This window comes from Balaenoptera ricei, chromosome 12, assembly GCF_028023285.1.
Source record: "Balaenoptera ricei isolate mBalRic1 chromosome 12, mBalRic1.hap2, whole genome shotgun sequence".
Classification (NCBI taxonomy): Eukaryota; Metazoa; Chordata; class Mammalia; order Artiodactyla; family Balaenopteridae; genus Balaenoptera; species Balaenoptera ricei.
The window spans coordinates 61,373,385-61,389,239 of NC_082650.1; the positions used below are offsets into that span (position 1 = coordinate 61,373,385).

General features: G+C 36.5%; 1 long non-coding RNA gene across 3 annotated transcripts in view; it reads right to left on the minus strand.

Annotated features, from left to right (window-relative positions):
- The window catches only part of LOC132376356 (uncharacterized), a 1,138,994-nt gene that overhangs the window by 899,447 nt on the left and 223,692 nt on the right, over nucleotides 1-15,855 (minus strand). For 2 of the 3 annotated variants that reach the window (XR_009506281.1, XR_009506279.1), the window contains exon 4: nucleotides 5,587-5,722. The exons of the other annotated variant lie outside the window; for it this stretch is intronic. This is a non-coding gene — a long non-coding RNA (uncharacterized LOC132376356). The remainder of the gene's footprint in view (nucleotides 1-5,586; nucleotides 5,723-15,855) is intronic. 3 annotated transcript variants of the gene reach the window in all.

The window sequence follows — 15,855 nt, forward strand, 5'->3', positions numbered from 1 at the left end:
GGTCTCCTGCTGCTTTGGCCAGAAGATCAAGTATGAATGCAATTTAAATATGAAAGCTAGCATCCAATAAGCAAAGACTCACTTTTAACTAAAGGTGAAAATTCACTCTAACTCCATTAAGTAAAAGCCATTACTATGTATCCAAACCTGCTGACACATTCTTGATTGATAGTTGTGCTTTCCCATCAGTGGAAAGATGAAAATTACTTTTTTGAGAAGACTGAACAAACATATCCACCCTACACGTTTTTCCCAAGGTACCCTAGAAATCTTATGTTCCTAGTTTTATTTCTAAAATTGGGAGTTGCCTCACAAAATTGGATATTTAAAAAGTCACTATAAAAATCATCTATAAAGGACATTATTGAGGCAACTGGGAAACTTGAATATAGAGTATATATTAGATAATTTTATTGCATCAATATAAAATTCCTTGGACATAATAATAGTACCATAGTCAGGTAGGAGAATGTATGTTCACAAGACAAAGGCTGTAGCATTTAGGGGTGAAAAATCTAATAGCTTGCAAATTGTTCATGTATATATACATATGCATACATATAAGTAAACATAAATAGTAAATATGGCAAAATATTAATAATTAGTCTAGATGAAGGGTGTAAGTGTGTTTGTTGTTTTCTTCTTCCAACTTTTCCACAGGCTTGAATTTATTCAAATTTAAAGCTCTGAAAAAGTCACTTTCCTTACCATAATTATCTTCTCCAACTTACAGAAGCCATTTATCATTTACTGGCAAAAAGACAGAGCTTCTAACTAGGTGGTCAGAACACAAGGCATACTACAGAAGCATGAGAAAGTTAAGTCAAACTAGGTGGGTGGGCAAGAAATCCTGGCAGGTCCAAGGGCTAAGAGGTCAAAAAGGAACCTGAAAAGTTCCATGGAAGCATTTCCTCTGTGGCTCTGAACCAGGGTGACTGAAGTCTCTTGTCAACCTTAGATTTTCATCTCTGTAACGGCATGTCTCATCCAGTCTGTGCAGCCCTTGGGCCCTGGCCTTTCTGCTGTGCACTTTATCCTTCTTACAGGAGGAAAATAGCCCATCTTCCCTGGGCACCTCAGAATGCTTCCAAGATGGTGGGATAGTGTTCTTCTGACTAGCTGAATAGAGTGTGCCTGGCCACAGCTAAAATCCACTGCCACAGTTTAAGTCTCTCTAATGCCACTGGCAGAGGTAACTCCAATTCAGCATTTAGGTCTCAGTCTCTTCCAAATTACAGAGAAGTTGTAGAAAGTTGGGCTAGCAACTCAGCACTAAGTCAGTTTACTGTTGGTTTTGCTGTGTTTCAGGCCCCATTCCTAGTAATTCACCTCCTGAATTATTTTGTGACCCAAGGTCCTTACAAGGTCCAATTCTAATGCCTAGGACTGTGTCTCACCACCCCAACTCCACCCATCCACTTCTTCCTCACCCCATGCCTGAGTATCTATTACTATCTCTGACTAGTAAACTCCTCTAGGACTAGGTCCTAATGTTATCTCTTTACTTTTCCAGGAGCTGGACACTTACTCTTGAACTCCCATTGCCATAGTTAAATTCTCACTTTCTTTTTCCAGGCTAGCTACCAACTACTGTTGCTTCCCCAACTGTCATCTGACTGCTCCTAATGCTAATAATTCTCAATCATAGGAACAGGTAGCCTCCTATAGCCCCTGCCTGCTGCAACTTGCTGACTGCAAGATATTCTTATGTCCCACTGCCTCTCATTGCCTATTTCTGGGACCATCCCACATAGCTTGTCCTATTCCAGTGATTCTATTTTCTTCTTATATCACCTAATCTAGCCTATCCAATTGCCAACTGAACCAAATTCCAAGATAGCTAAAAGTACAAATATAATTCATTCATTCATTTATATATGAATATATTTAGTAGGTACTATGTGCCTAATTCTGTACAAGACATAGGCACTGAGAAGAGTTTTTAGTTTTCTGGCATTCCAAGGATGATGTGTGGATACTTTGTGAATCTTGCCTTCTTGAGTCAGAAGAAAAGATTGTCAGGACCATAATATAAACTCAGCCCCAATCCAAGGAATTCTTATATGACAGATCATTTTGTGCAGACATCCCAGGAGACAACGTGGGTCCCTTGATATGGTATTAAAAGTGTCATATTCATAGGCAGATGTATGACAATAATAGTCATGAGCTATTGACAAGGTATATCAAGTAACGTAAGGTTCAAAATAAAGATTAACATTAGCTGGTTACCTGAGATTACATGCTATTTCATTATTCAGGCCGTGGTTTATTTGTGGCTATCAAGAGGTATACATCTTCTCAAGACCACAAAAATTTCAGAATTTTATGTGAGTAGTGGTCTAAAAAAAGTATATTATGTCAAAGTTGAAAGCCTAGGGCTCTGTGACCCCCATTAGCCAAACATGGGATTATGAATAGATTAATCTTTTGTCAGTCTTATGTTATCTTCTCCATATTAGGGCATATTATAGAACTAGTTCTTCCAATGTATTATTTGTCAAGAAAAAAATGTTCTAAGAGATGAAGGATTTTTTTTTTTAATCTCTAACTTTGTCCCCAAGTCCTCTGAGGAACAGAATTTCTAGACTGAATAAATAATATATGAGTCTCGCAAATATGAAATATCAATGGTAAATGTAAGACTGAATTATAGGAACACTGTGATGGTTAATTTTGTATGTCAAGTTGGCTGTTTTGTCAAACATTATTCTTGATGTTTCTGTGAGAGTGTTTTTGTATGAGATTTACAATTAAATCCATGGACTTTAAGTAAAGCCAATTGCCTTCCATGGTGAGCGGGCCTCATCCGATCACTTAAGGCCTAAATAGAGCAAAAAGCTCATCTCTCCAGATCAAGAGAGAATTCTTCAGCAAACTGCTTTCAGACTTCACCTGGAACTTTAGCTCCTCCTGGTTGTACAGCAGATTGCCTATGGACTCAAACAGCAACTCTTTCCTAAGTGTCCAGTCTGCCGGCCGCCCTCATCAGAGTTTGGACTCATCAAACCTCCTTAATTACATGAGCCAATTCTTTAAAATAAATCTCTTTATATATATTTTCGTATATTATATATAAAATACATAGTTGTGTGAAAGAAATAGATATATGTATGTATATATGTATATTTTTTTCATTCTATAGATCCTGTTTCTCTAGAGAACCCTGACAAACACAGACACCAAGGAAAAAATTTATCACTCAAGACTAAACACATGATCTGCTACCTCCCTTTAAAGAGACATAACCTTCCCCCACCTCTACGTGTGAGGAATCTCAAAGTTTTGTTGTGACCTCTCAGAATTAATGGTTATAATTCTATAGTCTCATAAGATACCTGGGACATGTTGACTGAGCTACTGCATTTATAGGGAATTAAGGGCAAGAGGAAGCAGGCCTCTATCACTGGAGACCTCTTACATTCCCCCTACAGCCAGCAACACGTAGTTTCATAAACACAAAATTCATACACACACACACACATACACACACACACACATCACACACATTCCCTGTGTGCTTTTATAATTCTCTCACTGGAATCCTCCTGGTTTTATAAAAACCTGAGTCTACCAAGGGCTCAACCTACCCTTCTGATTGATGTAGCCTGGCTGGAAGGTGTAAGTTTACTGCAGTTCCTTGGTAGGAGGGCTCATAAAAGCTCAGGTTCTGAAAGTTATTCTGAAAGGAAATCTCTATACATAATGCCAGGCAATCTTGCAAGATAGACTTCTCTCAGGCTTGGGACATAAGGAGCTATTTCTTCTTTAAAGTCAGTCCATCTAGTAACCTCAGATTAGAGACCTAATATCTTATTAAATAGCTGCCATCTTTCAGTGCATAGGCATTAGGGAATGAGTAGATCTAAGAATGACTACCTAGTGCCAGATAATCACAGTAGAACTTTCATTCAGTCCTTCATTTATTCAATTAATAGAAGTCACTCAATTATTTAAACATTCGTTGAGCATCTACACTACGTTGAACAATGTGCTAACATCCAAGGATACAATATGAGCAAAGAGAACCTCCCCGAAAACAGTATTCCCTGTTCTAATGAAGCTTACACACTGGTGGAAAGGACTGACATTAATCAAAGAATCACAGAAATAAATGTACAATTGAAAGTGTTTTGTGATAAAACAGAGGAGACATATGGCGTGAGAGAGTATTGAGGTAGGCAGGATTCTAAAATGGTTCCCAAGACTCTCGTCCCCTTGAGCATATGCTCTATATAATCCCCTCCCTTTGAGCAGATTATGGGCAGAATGTGTAAATATAAAGGGATACCACTCCTATGTTAAGGTTACTAATCAACTTTGAGTTCACCAAAAAGATTATCTAGGCGTTTCTGAGTGTGCCTGACCTAATCAGAGCAGTCTTTAAATGAAGATGAAGCATCAGAAAGATGTATTCCTGTTGGCCTGGAAGAAAGAAAGCCATGTTACAAACTCCCTATGAGAGTCATGTGCCAGAGAACTGCAGACAGCTTCTGGGATCTTAGAGCAGTCCCTGGCCAACAGCTAACAAAAAAGGAACCTTAGTCATACAACCTCAAGGGAATGAATTCTACCAACAACCAGTGAGCCTAGAAGAGGATCCTGGGTCTCAAATAAGAACAGCAGCCCAGCCAATCTCTTGATTGCAGTCTTGTCGCACAGGAGCAAAAGATCCAACTAATCATGTGCACACTCCTAACATAAGAAAACTGTGAGAAAATAAACTTGTGTTATTTTAAATAACTAAATTTGTGGTGATTTGTTTTGTAGCAATAGAACACTAATACAAGTATAGCACATGGAGTTGACCAAGTCAGAGAAGGAGTTCCTGGGGAACGGATGTTTGAACTAAGATCTTAGAAATAAGTAGAATTTAACCAGAAGAAGACAGCTGGAGATGGGAGGCATCAGATGTAGAGGATTTAGAATCTTTAAAAGGCTTGGGGCTAAAGGGAGCATGGCAAACATATAGAGATATAAAGACATTTAGGGTAATAAATAAGGGGGAAATATGATAGAAATGGGGCTGGAGAGGAGAATGGTGTAGATGAAACAGGACTTTGCAGACCATGTTAAGGAGTACAGATTTTATTTCCAGTGATCAGAGTGTTGTTTGTATATCCCCTGATGTTCTCAGGGGGTATCTCCTTTACTGCAGATTTCTGTCCCAGCGGTCTCCAGTAGCAGCTCTATAGCTTTCAAGGAGCTCTGACATGAACTCTGTTATTGAAGGACATAGAGATCGTCCTAATCTTTCCAGGATCTTTCACTGGACATGCAGGATGGTCTATCTTCTAGACTTACTTGGAGAGCATATACTCCATGAGCACTTCCATGTGTCAAGTTTTTAAATGAGTCAAGAATTAGAAAGTGAGAGGGGGGTGATAGGGGTGGGGAACAGAGAAGGAGAATGAGGAAATTCTCCATATGCCTGGGAATGGAATATATTACTTTGCCTCTGAACTCCTAATCTCTGGTTTTCTCAACTTCCCTGTTGAAAGAATAGGGCCTATTTAAGCAAAACTCAGCATACTATAGAACTTTCCAAGATTAGACATGTTTCTATAACTTACACCCATACCTTACCTTTTGAATTAAGAGTCAGCAAGGGAAGTTCTCAGATATCTCTTTAGCCACTCTTTCACCATACATGAAGATTATTTTCCCCATTCTTTCCCACGCAATATAAAATCCATCTTCTTTATCCTCACATTTTTCCATTCTAAAATTTAAATACAAAAATTAAGTAAATCTTTACATTCAAATCCCTTTAAGAAATCCACCCTTTAACATTGTTTGACTTAATAATTAAGTCAAACAAACTGCTAAAGTTACTATAAAGAAAGTATTTCTCAGGTTTCCACTGTCTACAAGGGAAAGTTTCATAAACAGTTTTAAAAGGTGACTGATAAAGTATAATACAAATTATATAAGTTATGGTTCACTGGATTCAGCAATTCCATATTATATAGAAATTTAATCAATCTTTCAGAGATTGCCGACATATCACAGTAGGAGGTACTTTTGACCTTCATGGAGAAGTAAGCAAGATGAAGTACTGAACTGCATATTTCAGTGGGTTTGTTGGATTTTGTATAATTGTCTTTTTCAGAATTTCTGGCTAAATTTGAGGCCTCTTATTTGGTAATTCATGCTGTTTTACACATGAAAAGCAAAACCTGCAATTTACCTATTTGAATCAAAATGTTACCTTTATTCAAACCTAAATCTTTTCTCTCTCTGCCTCAAGAAGGGTGGAGAATAAGTAAAGAAGAGCATGCAAAGCTATACAGAACACATTAAAATCATCCCCTTCACAGCCCTTATATGCTTCCCCCATAATTCTGGTTAAGAGTGGCTGTCAAAATATAATTGTTAATAGTGGTCCTTTTCAATCTCAAAAGTGTGCCAATTTGGATGATAAATTGTATGTTCACCCTAGTCAAGTATGGCATCATGTCCAGGAAGGTAACCCCAATACATCAGTCTAGTTGTTATTATCCTATATTGGGTGACGACAGAGAAGGGTTACACCTTCTACTTCAATACCAGGCTCAGTATAGCCCAATACATGGCTCCAAAGAAGGAGAGAATTTTATGAAAGAGAAATAGGATAGCTTTAGATTTAACACTAAAGCCCAATTTGCCTATAAGTAAAAAGCATTAAACTTCTTTATGAATAAAAATAATAAGAAAATGTCATATGCACTCTAGCTCCTATGACTCTTACACTTAGAATTGTGTTCTTTTTTTCTACTCTTAGGGTTTTAATACTTAGGATTAAAAAAAAAAAACCAAAAGACTTAGCACTCAAGTAGTCAGAATCTTTTTTTTTTTTTTAACATCTTTATTGGAGTATAATTGCTTTACAATGGTGTGTTAGTTTCTGCTTTATAACAAAGTGAATCAGTTATACATACACATATGTTCCCATATCTCTTCCCTCTTGCATCTCCCTCCCTCCCACCCTCCCTATCCCACCCCTCTAGGTGGTCACAAAGCACAGAGCTGATGTCCCTGTGCTATGCGGTTGCTTCCCACTAGCTATCTATTTTACGTTTGGTAGTGTATATATGTCCATGCCACTCTCTCACTTTGTCACATCTTACCCTTCCCCCTCCCAATATCCTCAAGTCCATTCTCTAGTAGGTCCGTGTCTTTATTCCCGTCTTGCCACTAGGTTCTTCATGACCTTTTTTTTTTCCCTTAGATTCCATATATATGTGTTAGCATACTGTATTTGTTTTTCTCTTTCTAGTCAGAATCTTTTATCTGACAAATGAGAAAGTAAAGCCCCAAAGAGAGCAATGATTTCCCTTAGATCACCTAGTTTATTGACTAGGACAGGAACCTGCATATCTTGGCTCTCTATAGATATTTCTTTCTGATGCCATGCTCTATCTCCTGTCTTACAACTCAAATTGTCTCTACAACTGCCAAATTTTGAGCATACTTATAAGAAACTGTTTTCTAATTTATTTATGTCCAAGTTTTAAGGATATCTGTCAGTTACCTGGACTTTATTGTAGCTCTAGGCACTGCCTTCATAACAAGACATTATAACATGTGATTTAAACGTAGTATTTTCATTACTGTTATACAATGTTAGTTTGTAAATAAACCTATGGCTTCAAAGCACCTTTCTAATTCCTGCTACACAAATGCATGGACACTTGAAAAATGTATCATACACAAAGGAAGAAGTTATGTTCCCTCTGAATACAACATTGAAATAAACAATTAGGAAATGCACTGTACTGCTAAAAGCGCTCAAATGTGAAATCACTGTGGTTGGTTTTCAGATTTTATTTTGAAAGTCACACACACATTAATATCCATTAAGCTAATTGTTTGTTAGGGATGAGATCATTTACAAATAGACTTGCCCATCTGTAAATTGGCAGAAATTAAATTTTTTAATTTCTGTGTTTTAAATGAGTTCAAACTCATTAAATTATAATAAAGTTTTCTCTACTTAAAAAAATAATAGTTTAGTTTTTACAATGTTTTAACTAAATAATAGTGCATATTTTTAATACTCTCACTTAGGAAACTTGGAGTGCACTGTTTCAAATTCACCTGAAGTACAGCATAGTCTAAGAACATTTCCACACATGGGCTTTAGCACATACCCTTAGTTCTCTTTTCACATTTTGGACGCCAAGTAACAGAAGAGAAATATACTAGTTTTCTTGGGCAAGTCTTCATGAGCAACCTATTTTTTATTGAAGTATAGTTGACTTACAATATTACATTAACTTTGGCTATACAACATAGTTTGTGAGCAACCTATTAAATACTGAAGAGAAATTTAAATCCAGGGAACTTCTCAGAAAAAAAAAATCTATTGTTATATGACTTGAATATCTAAGTTATGAACGTTTCATGTTTACCAGTGTTAAATTTGGAGGACTATTACTTGGCTGGCATGATGGCATTTGCTCACAGAGTTCAAAACTATTTGAGAAATAGAGCATGAAATTAATTTATATCCCTTTTTAACAATAAATAAATAAAACTACGAAATCATACATGTACTAACACCACAGCCATCATACTAACTTCCTTAGCTATAAATATATCCCCTGCTATTTGACAACTATAGATTTGAGTTTTCAAATACGAATTGCTTTTACATAATTATATCAAATATTACTGTTTATATGCTGAAAAATATAATCTGGTACCAGACCAAGAGTAAGAAGAAACTTGAATTCTAGTTCAAGTTTCACTCAAAATCTATATGACCTGACATTTGTCACTCTTCCAGAACAACAGAGTTTCTGTCTGTTCAAAGCAAAGTTGTCTCTAATCTTTGGTTTCTAGAATTATAAAGAAACTGGAACTGTTTTAATATATGTGAAGTACTTAGAGTTCATAGGCAAAATGCAAAATACATAAACACTGAATTATACATACTAGGTATTATTCATGATTCATGTTGTCATGCCCTACAGAAAACTTCCCAAGATTTGAGAAATAGTTTTTTGCCTATTCTTGTTTCACCTCATTGTATTAGTAAGACATATATTTCAACAAGGGAACTTTCCTTGACACTAAGGACAGATTTTTAATCACAAAGAATTAATCCTTAGGCGCATTTCCATCCTGATATCAAAGTCAGACAGAGAAGTGGGCACACTCACAGGTTAAAAGCCATGAGAATGCCATTTGGTTGTCATATAAATTTTGTGTAATTTTAATTATTTTCTTATTATAAAGCTAGTACATGCACACTCAACATTATAAACATTCTACATATTTTGCAAAACATTCATAAATTCAAACATTATAAATCTGTGTCTTTAGTACATCAAAAGAATCTTCTGCTTTCCCACCCTGAGAAGTAAGAGATAATACTGTTAAGTAAAATGAGCACATGCCTAAGGGTCAGGAAGTCTGGAGCTTTGGCCCTAATTTGCTATACGTCATTCATTTGATAAACATTTTCTCAGTGTTTGCTTTGAGCCAGGTGCTATACAAGGGAGTAGGAATGGAAACAGGAATATAAAATCCCTGTTATCAAGGAGGTGATAGTTTAGTTAAAGAAGGAGGAAAGTAAAATAGTTATAAAATATATGCATGCTTTCATATGGGAGTCTGAAAAGTGATATTAGCCCAAAACAGAGGAAGCAACTCTCTCTCTCATGGGGAGGTAGAAGTGGCTTTAAGAAATAATAATTAAGAATAATTGCAAATAACATTTATTGAACGATCCCTTTGTGTCCAGAACCATGGGGGAAAAGTTTTATATACATTACCTCATTTAGATTTTTAATATGAAAGGATAGTTATTATCATGTTCCCCATTTGACAGATGAGGAAATTGAGACTTAGAAATTTGAGGTTTAAAAATGTAAATCAAATAACAAATCATTGCACACATGAATTTATAATTAAACAGAATCTTGGTGAATGATAGAGTTAACCTAACCACAGAATCAAATCTCATTTGGAAGTAGGCATTAGATAAAGCATGAATGAATGTATGTATGTACCTGCTTGTGAATGATAGTCACATTCTCTCTGTCCTTCAATTTTATTATCCAAAAATAAGATTAATAATACAAACCGCAGTAAATTGTTAATTTAACGAATATTAATTGAACACCTACTATGCTAGGTGCTATGCTAAGAACTTGAGATACACTGGTGAGTGGGACCTATGCTGTTCAAAGCCACTAACCATACATAGCTATTTAAATTTAAATTTTAATTAATTAGAATCAAATAAAACTAAAACTTCATGTCCTCAGTCATATAACCATATTGCAAGCACTCAACAGCCACATGTGGTTCATGGCTACCATACTGAACAATGCAAAATAGAATGTTTCCGTTATTGAAGAAATACTACTGGATAGCACTGAACAAGACAGCTGTTGATTCCTATCCTCCTGAAGCTTGCATTTTAGTGGGGGAGACAGAGACCAATTATTTGAATAATTTTATTACAGTACTGATGCAAGCAATGAAAAAAGCTAAAAGTACAAAAAAGACATCTCATCAGGAGGCTTAAACTAGAATAGGAGTTAGAAGACCTCCCAGGAAAAGTGACATTTCACCTGAGATCAAGACGGTCAAAAGGAGTTAGGGGAAAAGGTGGGGAGATTTCTGAGCAAACGGCTACAACATAGGGCAACACGTGTAGGCCCTAAGAAAGGCAGGATTTGGGAGGAATGAAGTGCTGGAGCATGCGAATGGGGAGTGGTGTAGGGGCAGGTGCCTAGGGATCTGAGAGGGTCAGTGGGGGGCGGGGGGGGGGAGGGTGCTGGAACAGGTGGAACCATCCTGAAATCAATGAGGGGTGACTACAGGGTTTAAGAGGAGAAGAACAGCATCGCTGATTGGTGTTTTTAGAAATGTCACTCTGGCTATAAGAGAGAGAGTGAACTGGTAGGACAGCGTGACAAATGGAAGCCAAAAGACAAGTTTATTGTGGCATTTGGGCAAGAAGTTAGCAAACATCATGGCTTAGCCTGGCTGTATATTAATATGCCAAAAATTAGCTCATCCGAAACCAATTTTCTGTGGCAATTCACCTGAAGATTCACTTGCAAGCAGCCAATTCACCAAATTTACCATGTTTATCAATTAACTTCTCAGAGAATGTAATACCTTTTCAAAGAACTAGATGTGGAGTCGCAACAGAAATTCCTGGACCCCCTTCACAATGGTTGAAAAGATAATATCATCCACCAGCCACCACAAGAGCACCCTCTTGGACTCAGAAGCAACTTCTTTGCCATTTAACCTGGCACTAGGTACCACTTTAAGAGAACAAACCTTAGCCACATGCAGTTAACCATCTGTCATGGTGCCCTGGCCACTTAGAAGCCAGGATAAACCTTGGAGTTTCTAGAGCTGGTATTTTTGGCTACTCTAAGGACAAAACAACAACACCAAAAAGAAACAAACAAATAAACAAACAAAAAACATCGTTCTCCTGCATATTTTAATGGTCTTAGTGAATTAGAGGTTCTAACTGAAATCCTCTGAGTGAGGCTGTGAGGAATGGGAGGAAAGGACAGCAACAGCCTTCACCTGAGAACTGAATACCTGTCAAATATTGGAAGAGTTTGCTCCACCTTCTGGTGAAAACTGCCCACCGAAAGACAGGGAAGAGAAACGATGGAGGAGTTAACTAATAAAATATTCCACTTCATTGTGGGTTGTAGGGTAGTTAATTCATTACTAGTTTATATGGCATAAGACAGTTTTCTTCTGGGCGAAAAAGGCAGAATTAATATACAAGTCAGTAAATAAGCAGTTTAAGTTCACAGCACAGAGCTGGGTACAGATTGATGATTTTTCAAATAGCCTATGGTGATAATTATGACTGTAAGTAATGAGGGGGAAAAATCGTATTTTTTGGATAAGTTTTGTAAACTTTCTCAACCTGGAAATTCAGGCATTAACTATCAAGATCACTGATGTCTAGACTTAAAAAATAAGAATCTTTTCAACAGACTTTCTGTTCATTTTTTAGTACAAAAGTGGATTTTTATTCATTTGCACTATACAACAATTAACCAGAGTTAAAATGGAAAAATAAACCCAAATTAAAGCACTGAGCCATTGCCTTTGTTTTCCAAGGAGGAGGGAAAAAAAAGTTCTCAAACATTTAGAAACAGTAATACATTTAAAAATTAATATTGCCAATCTTTTCTTGACACTTTCAAGATTGTAATTAAAGAAGCTCACTAAATGCGTAAGAGACACAGGAAAGGATTAAAAGTGACATTCTGCCCATGATATCTCTTTTAGATAGTAATAAAAAGGAAAAAATGATAAAGGTCTCATTTTGCGTTCACTGATAGCCACTTTCTGAGCCCTCTGAGAACCAGAACATTAGCAATCATAATTGTTTGAAGTGTATCTTACAGTTCAGCACTTCAAATTCACTCTTTCTATAGCTAAGGAAAAATGGTTAATAAGAGGTTAAATTAAGAAGGTCCAGTGTTTGCTTTTCCCTGGCAGGCCACTATGGCCTTGCCCATTTCTGCTTCTCTTGTTCCCTGGAGCACCCTGCACAACATTAGGCATATAGCAGATGGTTAAGGAAAATGTGTTGTTTCAACTACTGTACCCTGGAAAGTAGGGCTCTCAGTACCTATAATAGTATACCTTAATAATGAGGCCCAAGATTTGCTCCTCCTATATCGAGGCAAGTAAAATTTTGCCCCCAGGTTTTAATGGCTCTAAAACCTAGAAAAGGCCAAATCTGTTATGAAATGTATCAGATAATACCTTCACCCTAGGCTCTGACTACATTCACATAAAACGTTCCCTATCTTTCCATCAGCGTTTCTGCCAAGAATCTCTTAGCTTCACTGGATGTGTTTAAGCTACCATTTCAGTACCAAGATCAAGTAGTAATTTTCAAAGATGAAAAACAGCATAATAATATTTTAAAGGACAATGTACACTTTATTATATAATCCAATACCAACATTGTTGAGAACAACTTCAGGGATTAAATTGAAAGGTGACTTGATCTACTGATGTCCACGGTCCTACACAGGACTAATGCCAACCATTTACAGATTTCACCCAATTAATTTAACAACATTATTCAGGATTCAGAAGGAATTAATTCCCCAGGGATGTTAAGCTAAACCATTTTAAGACCAAAGGGTGCAGGCTATAACAAGAATCTAAAAACAAAGTGCCAAGAATATTTAATGTAATATAGAATCAAAGAGGCAAGTGCTCATATCTCTGTTGTCAAATGTAAACTTGGATTGTTGCTCAGGATTACTGTAACAGAGGATTAGCAATGAGACTTGCAGAAGTGGCAAATTCATTGTGCGCCTTAAAGCAAATCTAAATTCGGTGTGCCACCACCTGTAAACTTGAGCAATAGATTTCTTTTTTAAAATGACCTGGAAAGTATCTAACAGGCTATCCTTGGGGAGCTAACACTTTTTGAACTAATTAATCACCGGATGCCACTGCTGCTCCACTCCACTGAATATGAAAACCAGTTGTTGGGCAATAAAGAAAAATTCTCTAGAAAAGAAAGTGATGATATATCACTATTGGAGCGCAAACTGTTCTGCAAACAACATTTGCAAGCCGTCTTCAAAATCTTCATTTAAAAAGCAGAAAAAAAATCAGAAATATTTTACTACATGAATGGATTTTAACACTGAAACTAATTTAAACATTTTGATTTCCTTTGTACTTTGAAAGAAACATGGATCAAGAGTAGCTAGGTAATGAATACTAAGAATATTAAAAGGAAAAGGTATTTTACAGTAGTTAGAGCCCTGGACTGGACTGAACTTCAAAGCAGACTGATTTGTATTTGGGGCCTGAAAATTAACCAACTTTATGACTCTGGACTATTAACTACAGCTCTGTTTCTCAGTCTCCCCAGGTATAAAATGAGAAGGTTAAACTAGATGATCTTTAAGATCCCTTCCAGCCCTAACTTTCTATGAAATGTCAACATTTTTAGAACTACTTTGTCTTTCACATCTGTACAGCTTTGTCAATATGTAGGCCACTATATAAGAATTATGGTTTGGATTTAGTGTTTACAATCAATATATGAACTTTCATTATTACTTACCTAAGTATCTCTAAATCCTGTCACTGTTTATTCTTTCATATATGTTAATAATAAACAAGGCAACCTTTATGAGACCAAGCAAGAATTAGGAAGTTGTGATTGACCAGAGACAAATATCAAACTAAGGATACTCTGAATATATTATAAGTATCCTCTTCTGGAGACTTCAAAGCACAATGCATTTTTCTTATTCACTATATTTTTCCAGTCTTCAAATTATCTTCAGAATACTAATATAGGTTTAACAAATGGAGGAGGCACAAGAATTGTGCAATCTGTTACAAGAACCCATGAAATAAGAACTCAAATTCTTGTTCAACTATTCACCATTGGAAGCTACATGAGAGTTGCAGTATGGTGAGTACACTAGGTGCAAAAATCGCAAGACACCTGCTAACAGGGCAATTGGAAATAAAGTCCATGTGCATAACAATCATTTTCTGCCAAGAGGACCATGAATAAGGAGAACACAAAATGAAAGTCTACCCTAAACAGTACAGTGTACTCAGATAACATATGATATACTTTCTTGGTAATCAAAAAATAACTAACATTCTTCGATATTTTACCATGAATTTCCAAGAACTATGATAAATATTTTAAATCAATTTTGTATTATAAAGGCTAGAGAGCTCTCATTTTCTGCGTTCCCTCAAATCTAGAATTCCAGATGCAGTTTAGGTTTTACCAATTAGATGCATGACACTTGAATTCAGTGCTTACTTAAGTGGAACATAGGCTTAATGCACAAGGCAACAAATTTTTCTGGGTCAGATCTAGTAGCTGTAATGTGGCTCTGGAGTTTACAGTTCTGGTGATAAATACTTGATTTCCCAACCTCCTGAGGAAAGGCTGAGTTAGCTGAGTTTGCAATTTCTTTGGCAGAACTGTTCTGCAACATCATTCTGGGAGTCTCCCTAGAGGTCCGGCCTAGTTTTAATCCTCCCAGAATTCCAACATTTGTAAGCACCTAATACCTTGTATTTAATTTCTTTTTGCTTAAAATAGCTAAAGTGGTTTCTGATATGAGCAACTGATCCTTGACTAATACAGATAGCTATCAGAAGTAACTGTAGATAAAACACTCAAAGATAAACATCTGAGTTGCTTAAAAGAAGTAAGAACCTGCCTGCCAAAAAAGGGTTGAATATTAGTAAATCATGGTATCCAGTAGTAAAACAGATACTTCAGTTACCACCTATGATCACTTGGAATGAAGTATCCATCAAAGGTACAACTGTAATAAAATAAGTAGCAGTTTCTGAAACAGAGTATGATGAGCATAAGAATGCAAGGATGGTCAGGTAGATCAGTTGCTTGTAACTGCATGGAAGACTTATAACAAGAAAAATAGCAGACTCTAACTTAAAGTCTTTGTTTAAGCCATAAGCAGAAAACAGGGAGTTCCCTGTCTGCCTTAAAAAAATCTCTTATTTCTACTGTGACAGGATTGATTAGCTAAAAATCAAAAGAAGATTCTTTAGTTGCTAAATTACAACAAAGTCTTATATTTCTTATGTGAAAATTAGAAACTTGCTTAGGAAAGCGTGGAACCTTGAGAATTTGGTAACAATTGAGAAAGGTGACAATTGGGATCTTTCGAATACCACTGATTACACAGCAATCCCCAAATCCTACTAACCTATTGAGTCAATAGGGTTCCACCTTGCATGAAGAACTGGTACTGACCTCACTTGAGCCTGCTAACTTGTAAAGGGATGGCAGTATTGCCCATGCCACACCCTATTTTCTTCTAGATCTAAGTCAAATGCCAGACT